This window comes from Vitis riparia, chromosome 18 (genome assembly GCF_004353265.1).
Source record: "Vitis riparia cultivar Riparia Gloire de Montpellier isolate 1030 chromosome 18, EGFV_Vit.rip_1.0, whole genome shotgun sequence".
NCBI classification, from domain to species: Eukaryota; Viridiplantae; Streptophyta; class Magnoliopsida; order Vitales; family Vitaceae; genus Vitis; species Vitis riparia.
In genome coordinates this window covers 14,170,379-14,193,803 of record NC_048448.1, presented here as the reverse complement: position 1 = coordinate 14,193,803, position 23,425 = coordinate 14,170,379, and the positions used below count along the sequence as shown (strand labels likewise).

At 37.4% G+C, this 23,425-nt stretch overlaps 2 pseudogenes; both read left to right on the top strand.

The window, feature by feature from the left end:
- The first annotated feature begins 1,071 nt into the window (after window positions 1–1,071).
- LOC117905439 lies at window positions 1,072–8,869 on the top strand (annotated as a pseudogene).
- A 4,405-nt stretch (window positions 8,870–13,274) lies between these two features.
- On the top strand, window positions 13,275–15,432 carry LOC117905438 (annotated as a pseudogene).
- The last annotated feature ends 7,993 nt before the right edge of the window (window positions 15,433–23,425 follow it).

Genomic DNA, 23,425 nt, shown 5'->3' with positions numbered 1-23,425 from the left:
TGCCTATTTATAGGCTTACAACCAAACAGAAATTGCAAAAAAATCTCATCTACTTTCAGATTTTATTGGCACTACTTCTACTAACTGAAAACAGAAAATTATGGAGCAAAAATCTGATATAAAACAATAACAAAGACTAAGTCTAACTAAGACTTTTTCAAACTTCAGAGTCAAACTTTCATGAGTTCTAACATTTTGGACAGATCTCAAATTAGTATTCTTATAGGAATTAGAAAGCATAATTTATTCTTCTTATAGCACTTGGACCGAGTACATTCTCCTTGGTATAATTTTAAGAAATAATGCCGTCGATATGAATCCATTGACTATTCAATCCATCTAGAAACTTTCAGATTTGTTTTTCTTTGACAGCATTTGGGATTTATTATAACATGTTTTTTTTTCAAACATTGATCAGACATTCTCACAAAAAAGTCAAAGGTCTATCAGTCTTGCTTGTCACCTTCCTTGTATACTAGTTCTAGTGGTATCTTCCACCTAATAATATCTGAAAGGGAAAACTATGCACAAGAGGACATGTTCTCAAGTATACCCTGCATAGCAAGAAAAAAGGGAGCACAATCGACCAATTAATCAACAGATTTCTGTTTCTTTTGCAGAAATCAGAATTGATCAAATGATTTCAGCCATCCACTGCTGCTAAGCTTGACTCTCCCTCTTGATACTTAATACAGAAAAATGGCTTTTCCCTCATTATGGAATCAAAGGATGAAGCATAAGACAGAAGCTAGTTCTGGTAAATAATTGTATAAATTTAAGGTCATTTTCTAATCTTGTCAGATAGGATAACCTGGTTAGAGAAATGGTTAGGAGGAAGTTACATTGCTCTTAACAGGGACTGATTAATAAATAATTTGCCCTTGTTTGATAATTGAATTCAACTTTTCAATGGTTATCCTTCTACACACATCAGGCCTTAACATGTGCTGGCAGCTAAAATATAGACTGCAAATCTTGAATTCAATGACCATTCTTTCGAACATGAAGAAACATCTTCATTTCTCATTGCTCATCCTCCTCCTCCTCTTTCAAATTATTCTATATTGCAGCATGAACAGGGTAGGAGCTGTTGATGCTGATACAGATACTCTTGCACTTCTATCTTTCAAGTCCGTAGTCTCTGACTCCCAAAATGTTCTTTCTGGGTGGAACCTGAATTCATCTCACTGTACTTGGTTTGGTGTCACTTGTGCCAACAACGGAACTAGAGTTCAGTCACTTCGTCTTGCTAGTTATGGGCTCTCTGGTATGATACACCCTCGCCTTTCCAACCTCACTTGCCTCCAATTGCTAGATCTTTACAACAAGTCATTTTATGGCCAACTTCAACTGGATTTTAGCCATCTGTCACTTCTTCATAATATTAACCTTGCAAGAAACTCCATTAATGGTACAATTCCAGTTGGTCTCTGTCATTGTTATAATCTTGAGGAGATTTATTTCAAGCACAACCAACTTATTGGGAACCTTCCATCTGATCTTGGAGATCTGTCAAGACTCAGAATTCTTGACGTTGCAGTGAATAACCTTACAGGTGTAATCCCTCCAACATTTGGAAACCTATCCTCTCTAACTGTTCTCAGCCTAGAAAGAAACCAATTCTTTGCCAAAATCCCAAATGAGTTGGGTCATCTCCATAATCTTCAAAAACTTTAGCTCTCAGGGAATCAGTTTGAGAGAAAGATGTTGGGCTTTGTGGAGCCTAGTTTTGTTTGATCCGATTTGACGACCCAACCCGAATAATATTGCATGGTTTTTTAATGGGAGATTTATTGAGGCCTGTTGGGCCCGTTTAGCCCATTGTGGAACCACCTTTTGGAATTATGGTTTTTTAGTGTGGTGGGGTTGCCGTGTTATATATATAGAGAGAATATTGTAGCCACCATGTTGTACTCTGTATTCTTCCCTGATAATAGTGATATCCCTGCAACTCCGTGGATGTAGGCAAATTGCCGAACCACGTAAATACTGTCTTGTGCGTGTGATTGTTTTTCTTTGGCGTTTGTTTTTCTCTAATTTTTTGTTTCTCACGGGTTGGGAATTCGGTTTAATTCCCTACAACTGGTATCAGAGCCTAGGGTTAGGTTTGAGTGGGAACAATGACAGAGGAAGCAGGAAAGGCATCTGGAATATAAAAGTTTGATGGCACAGACTTTGCGTATTGGAGGATGCAGATTGAAGATTATCTCTATGGGAGGAAATTGCATCTACCTCTTTTGGGACAAAACCTAAGAGTATGAAGGCTGAGGAATGGGCGCTTCTTGACAGACAGGTTCTAGGAGTTATTAGGTTAACTCTATCTAGGTCTGTTGCACATAATGTTGTAAAGGAGAAGACCACAGCAGATTTGATGAAGGCTTTGTCCGGTATGTATGAAAAGCCGTCCGCAAACAATAAGGTGCATCTGATGAAGAAATTGTTTAATTTGAAGATGGCAAAGAATGCATCAGTAGCACAACATCTGAATGAATTTAATACAATCACAAATCAATTGTCGTCTGTAGAAATTGATTTTGATGATGAGATTCGTGTTCTAATCGTCTTGGCTTCTTTGCCAAACAGTTGGGAGGCAATGAGGATGGCAGTAAGCAATTCTACGGGAAAGGAAAAGCTCAAGTACAATGATATACGAGATTTAATTCTGGCTGAGGAGATTCGCCGAAGAGATGCAGGTGAAACCTCATGATCTGGTTCTGCCCTAAACCTTGAGACAAGAGGTAGAGGTAATAACAGAAATTCAAATCAGGGTAGATCAAATTCCAGAAATTCTAGTCGGAACAGAAGCAAATCTAGATCAGGCCAACAAGTACAATGTTGGAATTTTGGGAAAACAGGTCACTTTAAAAGGCAATGCAAAAGCCCTAAGAAGAAGAATGAAGATGATTCTGCTAATGCTGTAATAGAAGAGGTACAAGATGCATTACTTCTTGCAGTAGACAGTCCACTTGATGATTGGGTTTTGGATTCAGGAGCTTCGTTTCATACCACTCCACACCGAGAAATCATACAGAATTATGTTGCAGGTGATTTTGGTAAGATGTATTTGGCTAATGGTTCAGCCTTGGATGTTGTGGGTCTGGGAGACGTCCGGATATCTTTGCCCAATGGGTCTGTTTGGTTACTGGAGAAGGTTCGACATATTCCTGACATGAGGAGGAATCTGATTTCTGTTGGACAACTTGATGATGAAGGACATGCAATACTATTTGTTGGTGGTACTTGGAAGGTTACAAAGGGAGCTAGGGTATTGGCTCGTGGAAAGAAGACTGGTACTCTGTATATGACCTCATGTCCAAGAGACACAATTGCAGTTGCTGATGCAAGTACTGATACAAGCCTATGGCACCGCAGACTTGGTCACATGAGTGAGAAAGGGATGAAGATGTTGCTGTCAAAAGGAAAACTACCAGAATTGAAGTCCATTGATTTTGACATGTGTGAAAGTTGCATCTTAGGAAAGCAAAAAAAGGTGAGCTTCTTGAAAACTGGCAGGACACTGAAGGCTGAAAAATTGGAACTAGTACACACTGATTTGTGGGGGCCTTCTCCGGTTGCATCCCTAGGAGGTTCAAGGTACTACATCACTTTTATTGATGACTCAAGTAGAAAGGTATGGGTTTATTTTCTAAAAAATAAATCTGATGTATTTGAAACTTTTAAGAAGTGGAAAGCCATGGTTGAGACAGAAACAGGTTTGAAAGTAAAATGTTTGAGGTCAGATAATGGAGGAGAGTACATAGATGGAGGGTTCAGTGAGTATTGTGCTGCACAGGGAATTAGGATGGAGAAGACCATTCCTAGGACACCACAGCAGAATGGTGTGGCTGAGCGCATGAACAGAACTCTCAATGAGCGTGCTAGAAGTATGAGGTTGCATGCTGGACTACCAAAAACTTTTTGGGCTAATGCTGTTAGCACTGCAGCTTACCTGATAAACCGAGGACCATCAGTTCCCATGGAGTTCAGACTTCCTGAGGAGGTTTGGAGCGGTAAAGAGGTGAAGTTTTCACATTTAAAAGTTTTTGGTTGTGTTTCTTATGTTCATATTGATTCTGATGCTCGTAATAAACTTGATGCAAAGTCAAAAATATGTTTTTTCATTGGCTATGGTGATGAGAAATTTGGCTATAGGTTTTGGGATGAACAAAACAGGAAAATCATCAGAAGTAGAAATGTGATATTTAATGAACAGGTTATGTACAAGGACAGGTCAACTGTAGTGTCAGATATTACAGAGATAGATCAAAAGAAATCTAAGTTTGTCAACTTAGATGAATTGACTGAAAGTACTGTCCAAAAAGGGGGTGAAGAAGATAAGGAGAATGTAAATTCATAGGTAGATTTGACTACACCTATAGCTGAAATTCGCAGATCTTCCAGGAACATTAGACCTCCACAGCGTTATTCACCTGTTTTAAATTATCTCCTGTTGACTGATGGTGGTGAGCCAGAGTGTTATGATGAAGCCTTGCAAGATGAGAATTCAAGCAAGTGGGAGTTAGCCATGAAGGATGAGATGGATTCCCTGTTGGGGAATCAAACATGGGAACTAACTGAACTGCCAGTAGGAAAGAAGGCTTTGCACAACAAGTGGGTATACAGAATAAAGAATGAGCATGATGGTAGCAAACGTTACAAGGCCAAATTAGTTGTTAAAGGGTTCCAGCAGAAGGAGGGCATTGACTACACAGAGATATTTTCTCCAGTTGTGAAGATGTCAACAATTAGACTTGTACTTGGAATGGTGGCTGCAGAAAACTTACATCTTGAGCAGTTAGATGTGAAGACAGCATTCCTTCATGGTGACTTGGAGGAAGACCTTTACATGATTCATCCAGAAGGGTTCATTGTTCAAGGACAAGAGAATCTAGTCTGCAAACTGAGAAAGAGTTTGTATGGCCTTAAACAAGCTCCTAGACAGTGGTACAAGAAGTTTGACAGTTTTATGCATAAAATTGGGTTCAAGAGATGTGAAGCTGATCATTGTTGCTATGTTAAGTCTTTTAACAATTCTTACATCATATTACTGTTGTATGTGGATGATATGCTTATTGCAGGGTTTGACATTGAGGAGATTAATAATCTAAAGAAGCAATTGTCCAAACAATTTGCAATGAAGGATTTGGGAGCTGCAAAGCAAATCCTTGGTATGAGAATCATTAGAGACAAGGCTAATGGTACATTGAAGCTTTCACAGTCAGAGTATGTGAAGAAAGTTCTCAGCAAGTTTAACATGAATGAAGCTAAACCAGTGAGCACACCCTTGGGGAGTCATTTCAAACTAAGCAAAGAACAGTCACCGAAGACAGAAGAAGAAAGGGACCATATGAGCAAGGTGCCCTATGCCTTAGCTATTGGCAGCTTGATGTATGCTATGGTGTGTACAAGGCCAGACATTGCACATGCAGTGGGAGTTGTGAGTAGATTCATGAGTAGGCCTGGAAAGCAACATTGGGAGGCAGTCAAGTGGATTCTAAGATATCTGAAGGGTTCATTAGATACATGCCTTTGCTTCACAAATGCAAGTTTGAAATTGCAGGGTTATGTAGATGCTGATTTTGCTGGTGATATTGATAGTAGAAAGAGTACTACTGGGTTTGTTTTTACTCTAGGTGGTACAGCTATATCATGGGCTTCAAATCTACAGAAGATTGTTACTTTGTCTACTACAGAAGCTGAGTATGTTGCAGCAACTGAAGCTGGAAAGGAGATGATTTGGTTACATGGTTTCTTAGATGAATTGGGTAAGAAGCAGGAGATGGGCATTCTACACAGTGACAGTCAGAGTGCAATTTTTCTTGCCAAAAATTCGGCTTTTCATTCAAAGTCGAAGCATATACAAACAAAATACCACTTTATTCGTTATCTTGTTGAAGATAAACTGGTAATACTTGAGAAGATTTGTGGATCTAAGAACCCGGCAGACATGTTGACTAAGGGTGTCACTATTGAGAAGTTGAAGCTGTGCGCAGCTTCAATTGGTCTTCTAGCTTGAGGACAGGAGGATGAGTTGTAGAGATGAGGGATTGTTTCTTGGAGGATAGCGGTTTGATGTTGGTGATTGAACTAGTCTCCAAGTGGGAGATTTGTTGGGCTTTGTGGAGCCTAGTTTTGTTTGATCTGGTTTGACGACCCAACCCGAATAATATTGCATGGTTTTTTAATGGGAGATTTATTGAGGCCTGTTGGGCCCGTTTAGCCCATTGTAGAACCACCTTTTGGAATTAGACTTTTTTAGTGTGGTGGGGTTGCCATGTTATATATATAGAGAGAATATTGTAGCCGCCATGTTGTACTCTATATTCTTCCCTGATAATAGTGATATCCCTGCAACTCCGTGGATGTAGGCAAATTGCCGAACCACGTAAATACTGTCTTGTGCGTGTGATTGTTTTTCTTTGGCGTTTGTTTTTCTCTAATTTTTTGTTTCTCACGGGTTGGGAATTCGGTTTAATTCCCTACAAAAGATCCCTTATTCCATCTACTACATTTCTTCTTTGATTTACTTATCTGTATCACAAAATATGCTTGTTGGAGAAATACAAACTGTCTGTATCACAAAATATGCTTGTTGGAGAAATACAAACTGATATGGGCCTTGCACTTCCAAACCTGGCAGAAGTCTACTTAGCACACAACCAGCCGGAAGGGCCAATACCCCGTTCTTTGTCTAATGCTTAACAAATTCAATCCCCAGACTTTTCTTCAAACCACTTTCAAGGGTCAGTTCCTTTACTTGGTAACATGAATAATCTTAGACTCTTACATCTTTGCCTGGATAATCTCTTTTCCACCACCAAGCTTAATCTTCAGGTATTTAATTCACTGGTAAACTGTACCCAGTTGGAGTTTCTATATCTTAATGATAACCAGCTAGCTGGCAAACTTCCAACTTCAGTTGCAAATCTTTCTACTCATCTCCTTGAATTTTGCATCGGCAACAATTTTCTGACTGGTAGCATTCCCCAAGGATTTGAAAGATTTCAAAATCTCTTGGCCTTAGACGTACACCAAAATCTTTTCACAGGTAATGATACTAAGTGCCAGAATTTAAAGAGAAGGTCTAAGACAGAACAGGCTCAGTGGTAGCATACCCAAGGAGATTTTCAGACTTCTTGATATAATCGAGATGTATTTGGCACATAACGAACTAAGTGGTTCTCCACCCGCCCTAGTTGGAATTTTGGAACGCCTTGAGGTCCTGGATGCTTCTAATAACCAGCTTTCAAGAAATATTTGATCAACAATTGGTTCTTGCCTAAGTCTCTGTACTTTCAATATTGCCACAAACAAACTCTCAGGCTAGATACCAGTGTCGATGGGTAAATTAATAGCATTGGAGGCTTGGATCTTTCTTCCAACAGTCTGACTGGGGGAATCCCCGAAGAGTTAGAGGATCTTTTGTATTTGCAGATCTTAAATTTGTCTTTCAAGGACTTGGAAGGACCAGTTCCAAGAAAAGGTGTTTTCATGAACCTCACCTGGCTTTCTCATACAGGAAATAATAAGCTCTGTGGTAGTGACCCTGAGGCTGCAGGAAAGCTGAGAATCCCCACATGCATCACAAAAGTGAAGTCAAATAGGCATTTGATACTCAAGATTGTGATTCCAGTTGCCAGCTTTGCTCTGTTAATGTGTGCAGCCTGTATCACACGAACGCTGATCTCCCAAAACAAGAAATATAGGAGAGGAACAAGCTTTTCATCTCCTCTTTTCAAGGTGTTGCTACCAAAGATATCGTACTCTGACTTCCAGCTTGCTACAAATGATTTCTCTGCAGAAAATTTGGTAGTAAAGGGAGGCTCTGGATCTGAATATAAAGGAGTTTTCAGAACTGGTGAAAATGGGGTCAACACCTTTTTTGCAGTGAAGGTTATCTGACTTACAACAAGGTGAAGCTTCTGAGAATTTCAATGCAGAGTGTGAAGTGTTGAGGAACATTCAGCATCGAAACCTTGTGAAGGTTATCACCATGATCAAGCATTGACAAAAGCAGGGTTGAATTCAAGGCCTTGGTTATGGAGTTTATGTCCAATGGTAACCTGGAGAAATGGCTGTATCCAGAAGATACTGATTCTGGGTTAGCTTTGACTCTGATCCAGAGACTAAATATTGCAATACATGTAACTTCAGCTTTGGATTATCTGCACCATGACTGTGATCCACCTGTTGTCCATTGTGATTTGAAACCTGCAAATGTACTTTTAGATGATAATATGGGAGCCCATGTGGGAGATTTTGGACTGGCAAGGTTAAGGTTCCTTTGGAAGAATCCATCAGAGGATGAAAGCAGCACAATTGGACTAAAGGGCTCGATTTGTTACATTGCTCCAGGCACCACACACAACTAAAACTGTCCAAATCATTGTTTTCCCTTTATGATTAGTAGTACAATTTTTTGAGTGTGGGTCTTCATTACTCTAATGTGCTGTTATTTTGTTGTAGAGTGTAGTTTAGGTAGCAGGATTTCAACAAGTAGGGATGTCTACAGCTTTGGAATTTCACAGCAAAGAAACCCACAGATGAAATGTTTCAGGAAGGTTTAGATCAGAATAAGTTGGCATCTGCTCTGCTCATAACTCAATTTTTAGATATGGCTGACAAACAGCTTTTTAACAATGATGCTTGTACAGACTATAGCATCTTCACTAGTTCTTCTGGTGACTTTAACAGCATCATTAATAGCAGCAAGACTTTGTCCCATTGGCAAATAAAAACTGAAGAGTGTATTACTGCCATAATACATGTTGGTTTGTCGTGTGTTGCTCATTCAGCTATAGATCGTTTAATCATGAGAGAAGCATTGACAAAGTTGCATGATATTAAAGCTTTTCTACTGGATTTATGAGCTATATTATTTCATGATAATGCAGAATTTTTATGTTCAACTTTATGTCCTATTAATTAAAGCTACAAGTTCCTAATCTGCAGACTGAAAATATGGATGTTTCTATGGCTGATGTTTATTGATACATTTTATCTGAACTGTTTGGAAATGTGTTAACAGCAAAACAAAAGCATCTTGGTCTATCTACAAATATAAAATTCTTAAATTAAAATGATGGATCTGGTTGCGGTCACAAAGTATGCCTCACACTTACACCTATTGAAAATATATATCAGATCCCTTCCAAAATGATGAAAAAAAAAACAATAACCAAGGGATTCACACAAAAGCAATATGGGAGTTCTTCACAACGTTCAATTAATAGGTTATTACCCAAGCATTTTATTCAGACAGTTGGTTTGAGCAATAGACTACCAACATACAACAGTTCTAAGCCACACTGTTATTTGTATAAACATAACATTCCAAAAGATAATCAACAGCAAATGTTTGACACAAACAAGAAAAGGAAAAGGGGATAGACAAATAAATGCAAAGAAGAAAAGAAATATAGATAAACATAGTTAGATAATGCCAGTGACATCCACCAATGTAGCAAACCACAACTTCAAAACCAAGAGGAAATTATTCATCAAAATTTCAATAGAGGAAGAAACATACCACCCCCTTACTGTAATATTTTGAAGAAATCATTTCCATAGAATCTTTCTCAGGCATTAAGTAAAGCATAAAGATTCAGCCTCTACCTCATCCAGTAACCAGGAAAACACCTCTTTCCTCATTCTTATGACTTATCCATTGGATACTCATTTGACTAGCCATTAGCCATATTCAATCAATGCATGGAAAGCCCTTGAATTGTCCTTCAAAGTACAAGTGCATGGGGTTAAATACATAACTAATCAAACACATTCCAAATGGAATGTTATTTTTTATTTGCGTTAAGTTCATATATCAAAGCAAAGCATCTGTTACCACGAATTAGAAAGCATTAGAGCAAGCTGTTTTTGGCAAGGATGAGATAGCTAATATTGATATAAACAGAGAATTTACAAGGAGAGATGGGGAATTGTAATTCTAACCAGCAAATGGAGGATTAGGGAAATGTTATTCTCCATCTGCTGAACTTTTTCAAGGCTCAAGTAAAATGAGAAAGAAGCTCTTTCTGCAATATGGCATCCGATTAATTAGCCCCATCAGGGTTTTAACTAGGGCTTCAACTTGGATTGGTCAAGCCCTACATAAACAGCATCCAATTGAGGAAAAAGGAGAAGCTCAGACTGAGGAATTGCCAGTTTTCTCCTCCACTACTGAAACTTAGCCCAAAAATGGCTTCCATGCAGATGGGTTATTTTTTTCTCATATTTGTCACTCTCCCACTCAGCTCCTTCCTGCTGCCAATTAGAAGCAAAAACCCTAAACGTAATGTGAGAAAGAGTTCCAACCACGTCGTTTTATGATACCCCTCTGTCTCTCTCCTTCAGAACCCCAATATCACACCTACCCTTGAGAAAGCGCCACAAAACCCAGCAATTACTAACAAAATCACTATGTTTGAAAAGGCCAAGCAGCAGAATTAAATGGGTCTCTCAATATTTGTCTTAATCTTTCACTTTCTTTTGTAATACAGGTTTCATGGATAATAGAGTTGACTGAACTTGCTCTCTTTTAGTTGGCCTCCTGGTTGCAGAAAAGAAACAAAATTTTATTTTTCTCCATCACGTCACTGCACCTTTAATGCTGCCTCTCTGTGACATCCCTACTTGCAGTTTTAAGCATGATCATATCAAAATCTCTACACCTCTTGTTCTCACAATTGAGAAATTGACCCAAGAGAATTGCACCAGTTGATCCTACAAGGAAGAAACGAGGGTTATAAAATCCACCTTTAAAATACTTTTGCAATAACTCATTTTAAATTAGGTTCCGTCATTTTATTTGATTTTATTTTGGTTATTTTAAGTGTTTCTGAATAAGCTGAGTTTGGTAATTACTCAGATTTTATTTTATTTTCTTTTGCAATTTATACTTTTATTTTTGTTGAGTCAATGACTCTTGGGTATAAAGAGACTAGTTCCTTTTGGGTAGGGATTATGAGAACATTATTCAATAAAAGTTTTATTTTTCTTTGTTTATATCGTATCTTCTTCTTCTTCTTGGTTGTTTGATTGGTATTAGAGCGACAACCTAGCACCAAGTGATGACGGATGGGACTAGAACACAAGAAGTTCATCCGTTGGAGGATTCCGTAAAGCAATTGAAAGAGGCCTCAAATCAACAATTGTTAGAACTGAAGGAGTTAGCCCGAATGATGATAGCGATGAACCTCAAAATTGATCATCTAATAGAAAAATCATGCGGGCTTGTGGTTTAATTGCAATCAAGCCACGAACAGGTTTCGCTTTTGGCATGAATCATATGCAAACCAAATTTTTAAAATTGAATTTTCCAGCTTTTGAGGAGGAAAATCTTGTGGGTTGGGTGTACAAGTGTGAGAGGTTTTCCAAGTATAATGAAATGTTGGAATAAGAGAAGGTTGAGATTGCCTCTATTCATTTGAAGGGCAAGACTCTACAATGGTTCTAGGGTTATGAAGCCTTTGTTAAGGAATTAAATTGAAAGACATTTGTTGTAAATATAATTATGCAGCTTGGGCCAAGGACGTATGACAATCTAATAGGCTAGATTACTAAATTGAGGCAAACCTCATCGGTGTGAATTTATTAAGAGTGGTTTGAAGCATTAATGGTAAGGACAAGTGCTTAATAGAGGAATATGGTTCATAATTGGTTTGAGAAATACAATCAAGAATCAAGTCGTGATGTTTCAACCTACTACTCTTATTCAAGCTATAGGGTTGCCTTTACTACAAGAGAATACATGGAGGTGATGATTAAGGAAGTCAAGTCCTCACCACGAATCACTACTAGCATGTTACGGCGCACACAAGGAGTTGAAAGGAAACCTTGGACAAATTCCCCTAAACAATAAAATATCTATAGACCCTTCATTTTGTCCTTTTAGCACATGTCCTATTAGGTATTTGTTCAATACCTTATAGCAATTTCCAATGGCCCATTACTACTCGTGTAGCCTATCTTTTCTAAGACACCTTGGAGATTTTGGTTAAGAGATTTACCTAACCCCATTGTGACTCTTGGCAGCCCTATTTAAACTAGATCACTTAGGCACCTTAAGCCCACTTAGGCACTTTAAGTCCATTTAGGCACCCTAGACCCATTTAAGCATCCTAAGCCCACTTAGGCACCTTAGGCCCACTTAGGCACCTTAGGCCCACTTAGACACCTTAAGTCCATTTAAGCACCCTAGGCCCATTAGGGCACCATCCTAGGCCCATTAGGGCACCATCCTAGGCCCACTTAGGCACTTTAAGCCCACATAGGCACCTTAGGCACATTTAAACACATATGGCCCATTAGGCATGACTAGCCCACTTAGTTTTACCAGTCTTGCTTAAGTTACCTCTCAATTAGGGTTGCATAGATTATATGACTAGCACGCGCTTGATTTATTATTTATTTATTTTAATATTTTATTTTTATTTTTATTTTTAATCTTTTTATTATTATTGCATGAATTTAATAATTACATTTATTTTTGTTTAATTTTTTTATTTATTTACTTATTTAATAGAAAATTGCTTGAATTGCTTTGACTTTAAATATGCATGTTGCATTATTAAATCATGGAATTACGTAATTTAGTCTTTCTTTTTTTCTTTTTAGTCTTCTTTTATTTTATTTATCAATCTCATGATTTTCATTAGTTTTTTTGTAATTTTTAAGTTTATTTTATTTTGTTTTGCATGAGGAAATGATTACATATTTGGGAATGGGGAATCAAGGTCAGATTTTTTTTAAGGAAAAAGAAGGTCAATGGGCTATATATTTTTTGGAATGAAAAATCAGGATGGGAAGAAGAGTGTTTTTTTAAGGCATCTATGGATTTGGGAGAGCTGGAGGAAATCTGCAATGAAGGTCCACATGCAACCACCATTGGAAAGTGATGCGGAGGACTTAAAAATGGACAACACATATTCACCATGAGGGTAAAGGGTGATTCAGCAGCACGTGAAAGAGGGATCTCCGGCGTTCTGGTGAATGAATGAAGCCGATTTTTTTGGAAAAATACAAGGGACAGTTGGAAGAACATCACGCGCATAGATGAATGAAATAGTGAGCGTTACATGAAAAGATGACTTGCCATTCTAGAAAGGGGATCAGAAAGATCATAAAAAAAAAATGAGAAAAAAAAGTGCAATCACACCAGACAAAGGAAGAGGGAACAAGAGGAAGAAAAATTCTGAGCATAGAGGAAAGGACGCTAAAAATGAAAGATTTTTTTTCAAATCTGGTCCGTTTGGGTAGAAATCAAACACAAAAAGATGTCTACCTTCAGCGGCGATGAGATGGCTCCATTCTTCGGTTTCCTCGACGCTGCTGCCGCCCTTGTTTTCTCCTGTATGGGAGCTGCATATGGAACCGCAAAGAGCGGGGTTGGTGTGGCCTCCATGGGTGTGATGAGATCGGAGCTTGTTATGAAGTCGATCGTTCCAGTTGTTATGGCAGGAGTGTTGGGAATTTATGGTTTGATTATTGTTGTTATCATTAATACTGATGGTGCTCACAAAATCCCTCATATTTTCCTTGGAGATTCTCTCTTATGGGGAGGTAATGGTGCAAGTAAATCATTTACTAGAACCAGTAGGATTAGTTCATCGGGAAGTTTGAGTAATTATAATTCAATGCTTACTTCTAATTATGATGGGAAAATGACATACCTTGTATTCAATTAAGGGACACGGGAGGAGAGCAGGAGGATTTTTTGTGGATTGTTTTCATGAGAAAAGTAGAGACATATATCTCCAGGAGAGGAAGAGGACACACAAGCCAGTGATTTGGAAGGAGCGCGAGAGATTTTTCTAGAGGGGAAGATCTAACTCAGAGAAGAACCAGCAGATTTAGGGAGGAACCATCAACCAACCGCACCATTCTCCAAGCAAGGAAGAAATCATTATAGCATACAGACTTTGGAGGGAAAGCATTATGGGATTGACTTTGGAGAAAAGGAGCCGAACCGGTAGTACACTTGTTTGGGGAGAATCTTGGAGAGGAATGGCAACTTGAAGTCAAGCGATCAGATTGGAGACTATCTAGACACTAAAGTTGAATGATCAAGAATTCCTTGGAGAATGCAGTTGTGTTATATCAGAGATATTGACTAAACAAGGCCAAAATCTAACTCTAGATCTTCATAACAGAAATGGGAACAGGGGTTTGAAAAACCTAGGGAAACTCATTGTCCATGCAGAGGAAACAGTTGCTTCAAGGAATTCTATTGATGTTATATTCCATTGTTCACATTTGGAAAACAAAGACTTGGTTTCTAAAAGTGACCCTTTTCTAAGAATATCTAGGATGGTTGAACATGGAGGTTTTGTTTCAATTTGCAAGACAGAAGTGGTTGATAACAACTTGAATCCAATCTGAAGGCTTCTACGTCTGACAATGAAGCAATTTGTTAGCAAGGATAACCTATCAGTTATTGAGTGCTTTGATTTCAATACTAGTGGGAATAATGTACTGATTATTGAACTTCAAAAATCAGTGGTAGACCTGGAAAAACTTCATAAACAAAAAAAAAAAAAAAAAAATTGGTGCCAATTTCATCTTACCATCTTCTGTTCAACATGGTCATGAGAAGGTTTTGAAGGACCAACATTTGTTAATCAATTTTGTGAGAAGCAACTATATAGTTTTATTGATTATGTATCTAGTGGATGTGAACTTAATTTTATGGTTGTTGTCGATTTTACTGCTTCAAATGGAAATCCTCAAACTCCAGATTCTTTGCACTACATTGATCCTTTTGGCCGGTTCAATGCTTACCAACAAGCTATAATGGACGTCGAAGAGGTCATACAATTTTATGATTCTGATAGGCGCTTTCCTGCATGGAGATTTGGGGAAAGGATAATGGATGGTACCATATCACATTGTTTTAACTTGAATGGAAGTGCAAGTGGTGTTGAGGTTGAAAGGGTCCAAGAGATCATGGCTGCCTATGCAAGTGCACTGAACCATGTTGCTCTGGCGGGACCAACTTTATTTGGACAAGTGATCAACAATGTAGTTGAAATTGCTGGCCAATCCCTCTGCTATAACAACTGCAAATATTTTGTTTTGCTTATCATAACGGATGGAGTACTTACAGATCTCCAAGAAACAAAATATGCTTTGGTCAGGGCATCTGATTTTCCCCTATCGATTCTGATAGTTGGAGTGGGAAGAGCAGATTTTAAACAAATGGAGATCCTTGATGCTAATACCGGTTGTCAATTATAGAGTTCCGCATGACGTGTAGAAACTCGAGATATTGTACAGTTTGTTCCCATGAGGGAAGTGTGTGGTGGGCATACTTTTGTAGTCGAAGCTCTATTAGAAGAGCTACCTGGATAGTTCCTGACTTACATGAGATGCAGAGATATTAAACCCAGCGCAATCAACATAGCTCAAACCTCCGCTTCCCATGCCACCATCTAGTAAGGGTTGTCTCCCATTCATCACACCAAGGTTCTAAGGCATTGTAAATATCGAAACTAGGTTGACAATACACACATACGAGAATGTCGTCACTCATATATAGAGGATTACAAGCCATTCAGTGGAAAAACAGCCACATTTCTTCATGTTACGCAGCCATGGACAGCCCACCCAGAAGACCACTCACACAACCACATGAAAGGAACCACATGGAATACCACCAAGCTAATGGAGAAGACATGCTACTAACGAGGGGACAACATGCTGCCATAAGCCCAGTCCACTCCATGCTTTTAGGATGGCTGTCACATACAGCCACGCACTAAGAGATGATTTTCTGAAACACGCACAACAGGCATGCATTCAAGAGGGTATCAATGATACGGGATAGGTGAGTTCCAGTTTGTTTTTTTTTTTTAATCCGATTTAGTTTAGTTTTAATTTTATTTTATTTTATTTTATTTTTAATTTGGATGTGTTTGTGATTTTAATTCATTTGTTTGATTAATTTTGTTAGATAAATTTCATGTTTTTTTAAAACTCCAATTTAGTTTAATTTTAGTTTATTTTTTAATTCAAATATATTTGAAGTTTTGATTCTTAAGATTAATTAATCCTACTAGATATCATGTTTTTGTTTAAATTCTGGTTTAGTTTAGTTACAATTTATTCTCTTAATTTAATTGTCTTTGTGATGTTAATTCCTTATTTTAAATAACCCTGTTAGATAAAGTTTAAATTTTTTAGTTCTCAATTAATTTAATTTTAACCTATCTTTTAGTTTAAGTATGTTAGTGATTTTAATTCATTAGTTTAAATAAACCTATTAGATAAAGTTCATGTCTTTAATTCCAAATAGTTTAATCTTAATTTATTCTTTAGTTTAGATGTGTTAGTGATTTTGATCCAATAGTTCATTTAATCATGTTAGATAAAGTTTATATTTCTAATTCCAATTTAGTTCAATTTTAAGTTATCTTTTTGGTCTAGATGTGTTTGTGTGATCTTATGCTAGTTCTTTTCATTTATTTTTAAAACAAAACACTTTTCTCAAAAAATCCCTTTGAAAATCTTTTTTTTAAAAAAAAAAAAAATCATTTTAGAGTCTTTAGAATCAAAATCTCATTTTCTTTAAAAATATGAGACCATGTTTTGATCAGTTTGCATATTTCTCGGTTTTCAATAAAAATTCCGGTTTCGAATGGAATACGAATCAAAGCTTGTGGTCCCAAATAAATGGGATGATCCTAAGCTAGATTTGTGTATACCAATTGGGGAATTGGTGAAACCCCTTATGGACCCCGCATTTTTCTCGATGCGTTCCCACTCGATGGTGAAACTCGCTTTCTATTTATTTGTGAAAATTTTGATTTTTAGAAAAGACTTGGATTCACCACTTATTTTTGTTTTATTTTTTTAAGGAAAAATAAAATAAGAAAGAAAATCCTAAGTGTGACTCCTTATTTAGAAAAGACAAGTTTATGAAAAACCGAGTCTGGGTTCGAGGGTCAGGTTACTTATTGGGAAGATATGGTAAAGACCGTAGCACCCCTCTAAGCCCCTAAAAATGGGTCTCTATTAAATAAGGTGAGACAAATATGGCAATTGATAAGGAAAGTAATGGATACCAATGAAATGATCAAATAATAAAATGAATCGTGCATAAGAATAAGCAAAGTGAGAGTGAGATCGTACCTTAACAACAAGTAATAGTGCGCTATCATGGAAACAAGGTTAGCTCAAGTATAAAATTATCACATGCATATCAAAGAGCAAGACAAAGATCAAACAATATTCATTAAGTATAACAATTGACAATCAGAAGAAAAAACTCATATGTGAGGCTCCCACCAAAGCTCAATTTATCTTGCATGAATTAGTCTCACAAATTCCATTATTTTGGAATTAGGAAAAATTCATTCTTGCTTATTTAAAATCAAGATAAACAAAAGATTATTTGAAAATCGAAGAAAATTTGTACAAGTGCATACCAAAATGAAAATGGTAGCAAACTTATTAAAATCAGGATTTTTGACGACCTAAAAAAAAACCCTAATAAAGGATGAAGAGTTATAGAATAAAAAAAAATATATATTTGAAAACTGGAGTGAAATTAAAACGGCTCGAAAGAAAACTAGATTTTTGAAATCTATTTGAAAATTGAAGTCTCGAAAATTATTTAAAAATTGGAGTCTTGAAAATTAAATTTAAGAATTAGAATTTTGGAAATTAAATTTGAAAGAAATTGGAATTTTGAAAATTAAATTTGAAAGAAATTGGAATTTTGAAAATTATTTGAGAATTGGAGTTTTGAAAATTATATTTAAGAATTGGAGTTTTGGAAATTAAATTTGAAAAAAATTGAAAATTTGAAAATATTTTGAGAATTTAAATTTTTGAAAATTAAATTTAAGAATTGGAGTTTCAGAAATTAAATTTGAAAGAAATTATAATTTTGAAAATTATTTGAGAATTGAAATTTTGAAAATTAAATTTAAGAATTGAAGTTTCGGAAATTAAATTTGAAAGAAATTGAAAATTTGAACATCATTTAAGAATTGAAATTTTGAAAATTAAATCTAAGAATTGGAGTTTTGGAAATTAAATTTGAAAGAAACTAGATTTTTGAAAATTATTTGAGAATTGGAGTTTTGAAAATTAAATGTAAGAATTCGAGTTTCGGAAATTAAATTTGAAAGAAATTGGAATTTTGAAAATTATTTGACAATTAGAGTTTTGAAAATTAAATTTAAGAATTAGAGTTTCAGAAATTAAATTTGAAAGAAATTGAAATTTTGAAAATTATTTGAGAATTGAAATTTTGAAAATTAAATTTAAGAATTGGCGTTTCGGAAATTAAATTTGAAAGAAATTGGAATTTTTAAAATTATTTGAGAGTTGAAATTTTGAAAATTAAATTTAAGAATTGGAGTTTTAAAAAAAAATAATTAAACTTTGATATTAAAGAATTAAAAAAGATGAGATGTGGTAGTAGGTAGGTTTTGTTAGTGGTACACGAGGGTAGCCATGCAAAAGTGAGGGCCGAGGTGCAAGGTGTTCCAAGCATTTCTCCCTCAATAAAGAATGCTATAAAATGTGGTAGTAATGATGGCTATAAAATGTGGTAATAATGATAGCTATAAAATGTGGTAGTAATGATGAAGTCACAAGGCTTGTTTCAAGAGACGTGTAAAACAAGAAAAGAAGGCAATACTTGTCGTTCAAAGCCCCAACACAATTCACAACCCAAAAACAATGATGGTCCATCTTCAATACATCTCCCATAAACAGAACGATGGTGGTAGCGAGGCAGTTTCATCTAGCTACATTTTTTACAGCACCAAACCCTCTGCTTTGAAGCATCAACTGGCGAAACTCCCAAATCTAACCCAGTCAAAGGATCAAGAGGATCATGATCGGGCCAAGGCTCCTCAAGGTTGTGTAGAATGTTCCAAGCCATCACAGCTCCGGATCCATGCATACTCAACTCCCCAAAATAAATTTAAAAAAAAAACAATACATAAACATTTCGAAAAATTCTAAAAAAATTTTTCGTGTTTTCGTTTTCAGTTGATTTGCTAGATACCTTCAAGGATATATGGATTCTAGGGTTTGGGACGCACATTCATAGGAAAACGGAGGAGCAAGAGAGGAGAAGCAAGAATAAAGCATAAAACACTTAACCAATATGTTGAACCCATTTTTTTATTTTATCCATAGGTTTAACAATTAGTGGATTGAGCTGTGGAAAAGGTTTTCAGAATAAAGTAGGAAGCTCCTTACAAATGAAACGACAAACTGAAGCACATTCAAGTATCTCTTGATTGGAATAAAAAAGAAAATGAAATATTAAACCAATAATAACCAAACCATATGAACCCAACAAGCAATGTGGAAATCACAAAGAATGAAGCAGGAGAAACATGAAAAATAAAAATAAAAATAAAACCCATAATGGCCATACCTGAAGATCTTCCCTCTAACAAGGAATTTTAGGCTTCAGCTCACTGTTCCTTCTTCTTGTTTCCGTGCGCCATCTCTCCAGCTCCATTGCAACTCTCTTTAGATTAAACTCAGCTCTCTCATGGTTCCTTAACCTTCCACCCCCCCCCCCCCTCTCCCTTTTTTTTTTTTACCCCGTTCCCTCTCACTCTATTCTCAGTTGGTTCTCATTCTCAAGCCAAAACAGTCTCCACTCATTTTTTCCCTCAAGCTTCCCTTCTCGTTCCTCCGTTTTTCTCAAGCTGTCTCCAATTTTTCTCCTGTTTTCCTTCCTCTCAAGCTTCTACCAACCCCACCCGTACCACTGCTCCTTGCTCAGAAGAAGTCCCATCTCAACCACCACCATGGCAATGTGGTGGTCCCAACCACACGTCCATGCATGGAGCTTCATGGAAGCTATCTCCCACTTCAAATGAAATGCTCTCCAACTCCTCCCAGGTGCTAAAAAATAAAAAGAGAAGAAAAAAGAGAAAAAAAAAACTTTGGTTTTAAAAAAAAAAAAAGTCTACAAATATGCCCATCTTCAATAGAGTTCACGAGTGTAAGAAATATGAACACTAGAGTGAAAAGAAAGTGTAAATAGTGAATGAAATGAAGTGGACTCTACCAAAGAAAAAGAAAGATCCCTAATAGGACACAAGTATAACATAGACTCACTCAAACCAATAAAGGAACAAAAAGGGTTCCAAAATCCTAAGAGAAGGGTAGCTCTCAGAGTGCCTCTAAAGCTGCACTATGAACCTAGACTTCCTCTAAGATGTCTCTAGAAGTGACTCGAAGATCAATGTCAGATATGAGTAACGGTCAAACCACCTTGGGGTATAGGAGAGAATAAGTCCAAAGGGGACTGCCCTATGCGAACTACATGAGAACGTTAAGTGTAGGGTGCCTAGCAACATGATCGAAATATGTGCCATGAACTCAAAGGACTATGTCATGTGCAGTGGAAAGGGAAGTCTAGAAGAGCATGATGAACAAGCGATAAACACAAGGAAACGAGGTGAGAAAAATGAAGACGAATGTAAAATTGTGAAGGCAAGATATGCAATGTTAGTGAATATGAATGCCAGGAGCCATGACTATGGATAACAAGGCTGAGGAAAAATGACTCTGAACACCAAAAGAATGAAATATGGTGACTCCAAATGCCTGATTGCACAACGGCTCTGAACGCCAAAACTAAAAGGGACGACTCTCCTAAACTAGGAGAGATGACTCTGAACGCCTAAATTGGAATAAATGGTGGCTCTGAACTCCAATAAGAAGAAAGACATGATGGCCCTGAATGCTGAACTAGGAATAAACAATGGCTCTGAATGTCAAACTAAAAATATGGCTATGAATGCCAAACTATGAGAGATATGGTGGAGATGGTAGCTCTAAACATCAAACTAGAAAGAGATAGTGGCTTTGAACACCAAACTGGAGATGCTACTCTGAACGCCAAATCGAAAACATGGTATTGAACGCCGAATTGAGAAAGATGAAGGCTCTGAATGCCGTAATTGAGAACTGACATCTCTGGACGTCAAACTAAGAAGAACAACTTTGAATGTCGTAACTGAAAAGAAATGGTGGCTCTGAACACCAAATTGGAGATGCGGCTCCGAACGCCAAATTGAAAACATGGCTTTGGATGCAAAACTGAGAATGATGAAGGCTCTGAATGCCAAACCTAAGAACTGACATCTCTGAATGTCAAACTGAAAATGACAACTCTAAACATCATAACCGAGAAGATATGGTGGCTCTGAACACCAAACTGAAGAAGGTGAAGGCTTTGAATGCCGAATTAGAGATGCGGCTTTGAACGTCAAACTGGAGATCTCGCTCTAAACGCCAAACCGAAAACATGGCTCTGAACGCCGAACTGAGAAGGATGAAAGCTCTGAACGCCGTAATTGAGAACTAACATCTCTGAATGTCAAACTAAGAATGACGACTCTGAACGTCATAACTGAGAAGAGATGGTGGCTCTGAACGCCAAATTGGAAATGCGGCTCTAAACATCAAACTGGAGATACGGCTCTGAACGTCGAACTGAGAAGGATGAAGGCTCTGAACGTCGTAACTGAGAACTGACATCTCTGAATGTCAAACTGATAAGGACAACTCTGAACATCATAACTGAGAAGAGATGGTGGCACTGAACACCAAACTGGAGATACGGCTCTAAACGTCAAACTGGAGATGCAGCTCTGAACGCCAAACCAAAAACATGGCTCTAAACACCAAACTGAGAAAGATGAAAGCTCTGAACACCATAACTGAGAACTGACATCTCTGAATGTCAAACTGAGAAGGACGCTTCTGAGCGTCGTAACTGAGAAGAGATGGTGGCTCTGAACACCAAACTAGATATGCGGCTCTAAATGTTAAACTGGAGATGCAGCTTTGAACGCTACATCAAAAACATGGCTCTGAATGCCAAGTTTAAAAGGATCAAGGCTCTGAAATCCGTAACTGAGAATGACGTCTCTAAATGTCAAACTGAGAAATACGACCCTTAACGTCGTAATTGTGAAGAGATGGTGGCTCTGAACTCCAAACTGGAAATGTGGCTCTAAACGCTAAACCGAAAACATGGCTCTGAATGCCGAACTGAGAATGATGAAGGCTCTGAATGCCGTAATTGAGAACCGACATCTCTGAATGTCAAACCGAGAAGGACGACTCTGAACGTCGTAACTAAGAAGAGATGGTTTCTTTGAACGCCAAACTAGAGATGCGGCTCTAAACTTCAAAATGGAAATGTGGCTCTGAACGCCAAATCGAAAACATGGCTCTAAATGCCGAACTGAGAACTAACATCTTTGAATGTCAAATTGAGAAAGATGACTCTGAACGTTGTAACTGAAAAGAGATGGTGGCTCTAAATGCCAAATTGGAGATGCGACTCTGAACGCCAAACCGAAAATATGGCTCTGAACACTGAACTGGAAAGGATGAAGGCTCTAAACGCCAAACCTGAGAACTGACATATCTGAATGTCAAATTGAGAAAGACAACTTTGAACGTCATAACCGAGAAGAGATGGTGGCTCTGAATGCCGAATTGCAAGGAAATGATGAGAAGAGAAATATGCTTCAGTGTAGCGTGCCGCCACAACTCTTAATTTAATGAAAGGGTCTGAAAGAGACTCCATGAGTCTTAAAAGATGTTTCTCTAACAAGTCGGAATGATCAAATCGACTATAAGTATGGCCTCACAATCCATCCAACTAAATCACGAGGCCTGATGATGTGTCACAATAAGTTAAACACCTCTAACTCAAAATGTTATGCTGGAGGAGTCCATCGTCATCTTAAATTAATGATCCACTAAGGGGTCTCAAGAGGATAGTCCGTTGGGGTAACTACCGCGACCTCAACATAACAATTTATGAAAGAGTCATGGATAGTGGGACAGCCAAAACCTAAAGGTTGTGCTCCTCTAGAGGCTTATCTCGACAAAAATCATTGAAATAATGACCAGTAATGCAAATAAATATCCCTCGGTCGAGTGATGAAGACCATAACAAGTCTATGAGAAAACAATCATCTCCATAGCTAAAAAAAAATAGGCCCCAGTATAGTGACTAGGGCATCCGGTCTGTCCTGATAATTCGAGAATAACTCAATGGGGGATGTATAAGAGATCTGACATGTACTCCACCGAAATGATGACGTGGAAGTCTATGCATTTAAGATAACTCCATCTAAGAATCATGACAATATCATAAAATATGAGCCTGATTGAATGACTCAAGAAAGGCTCCATTGGAGAATCAAGACAAAATGAAAGCAAACCATCGGCCCGGCATGTATCTCGTGACTGGGGATGATCATGCAAATCAATAAAGATCTACAAATCTCAACTAAAACATAAATATGCCCCAATATGGCATCAAATGTGTGATAGGTCGGAAAACCAGATGATATCAAATCATCCACCATCGAATATGCAATCCTAGTCATCTACGTCCATAACTGAATCGGACCCACATATCAAA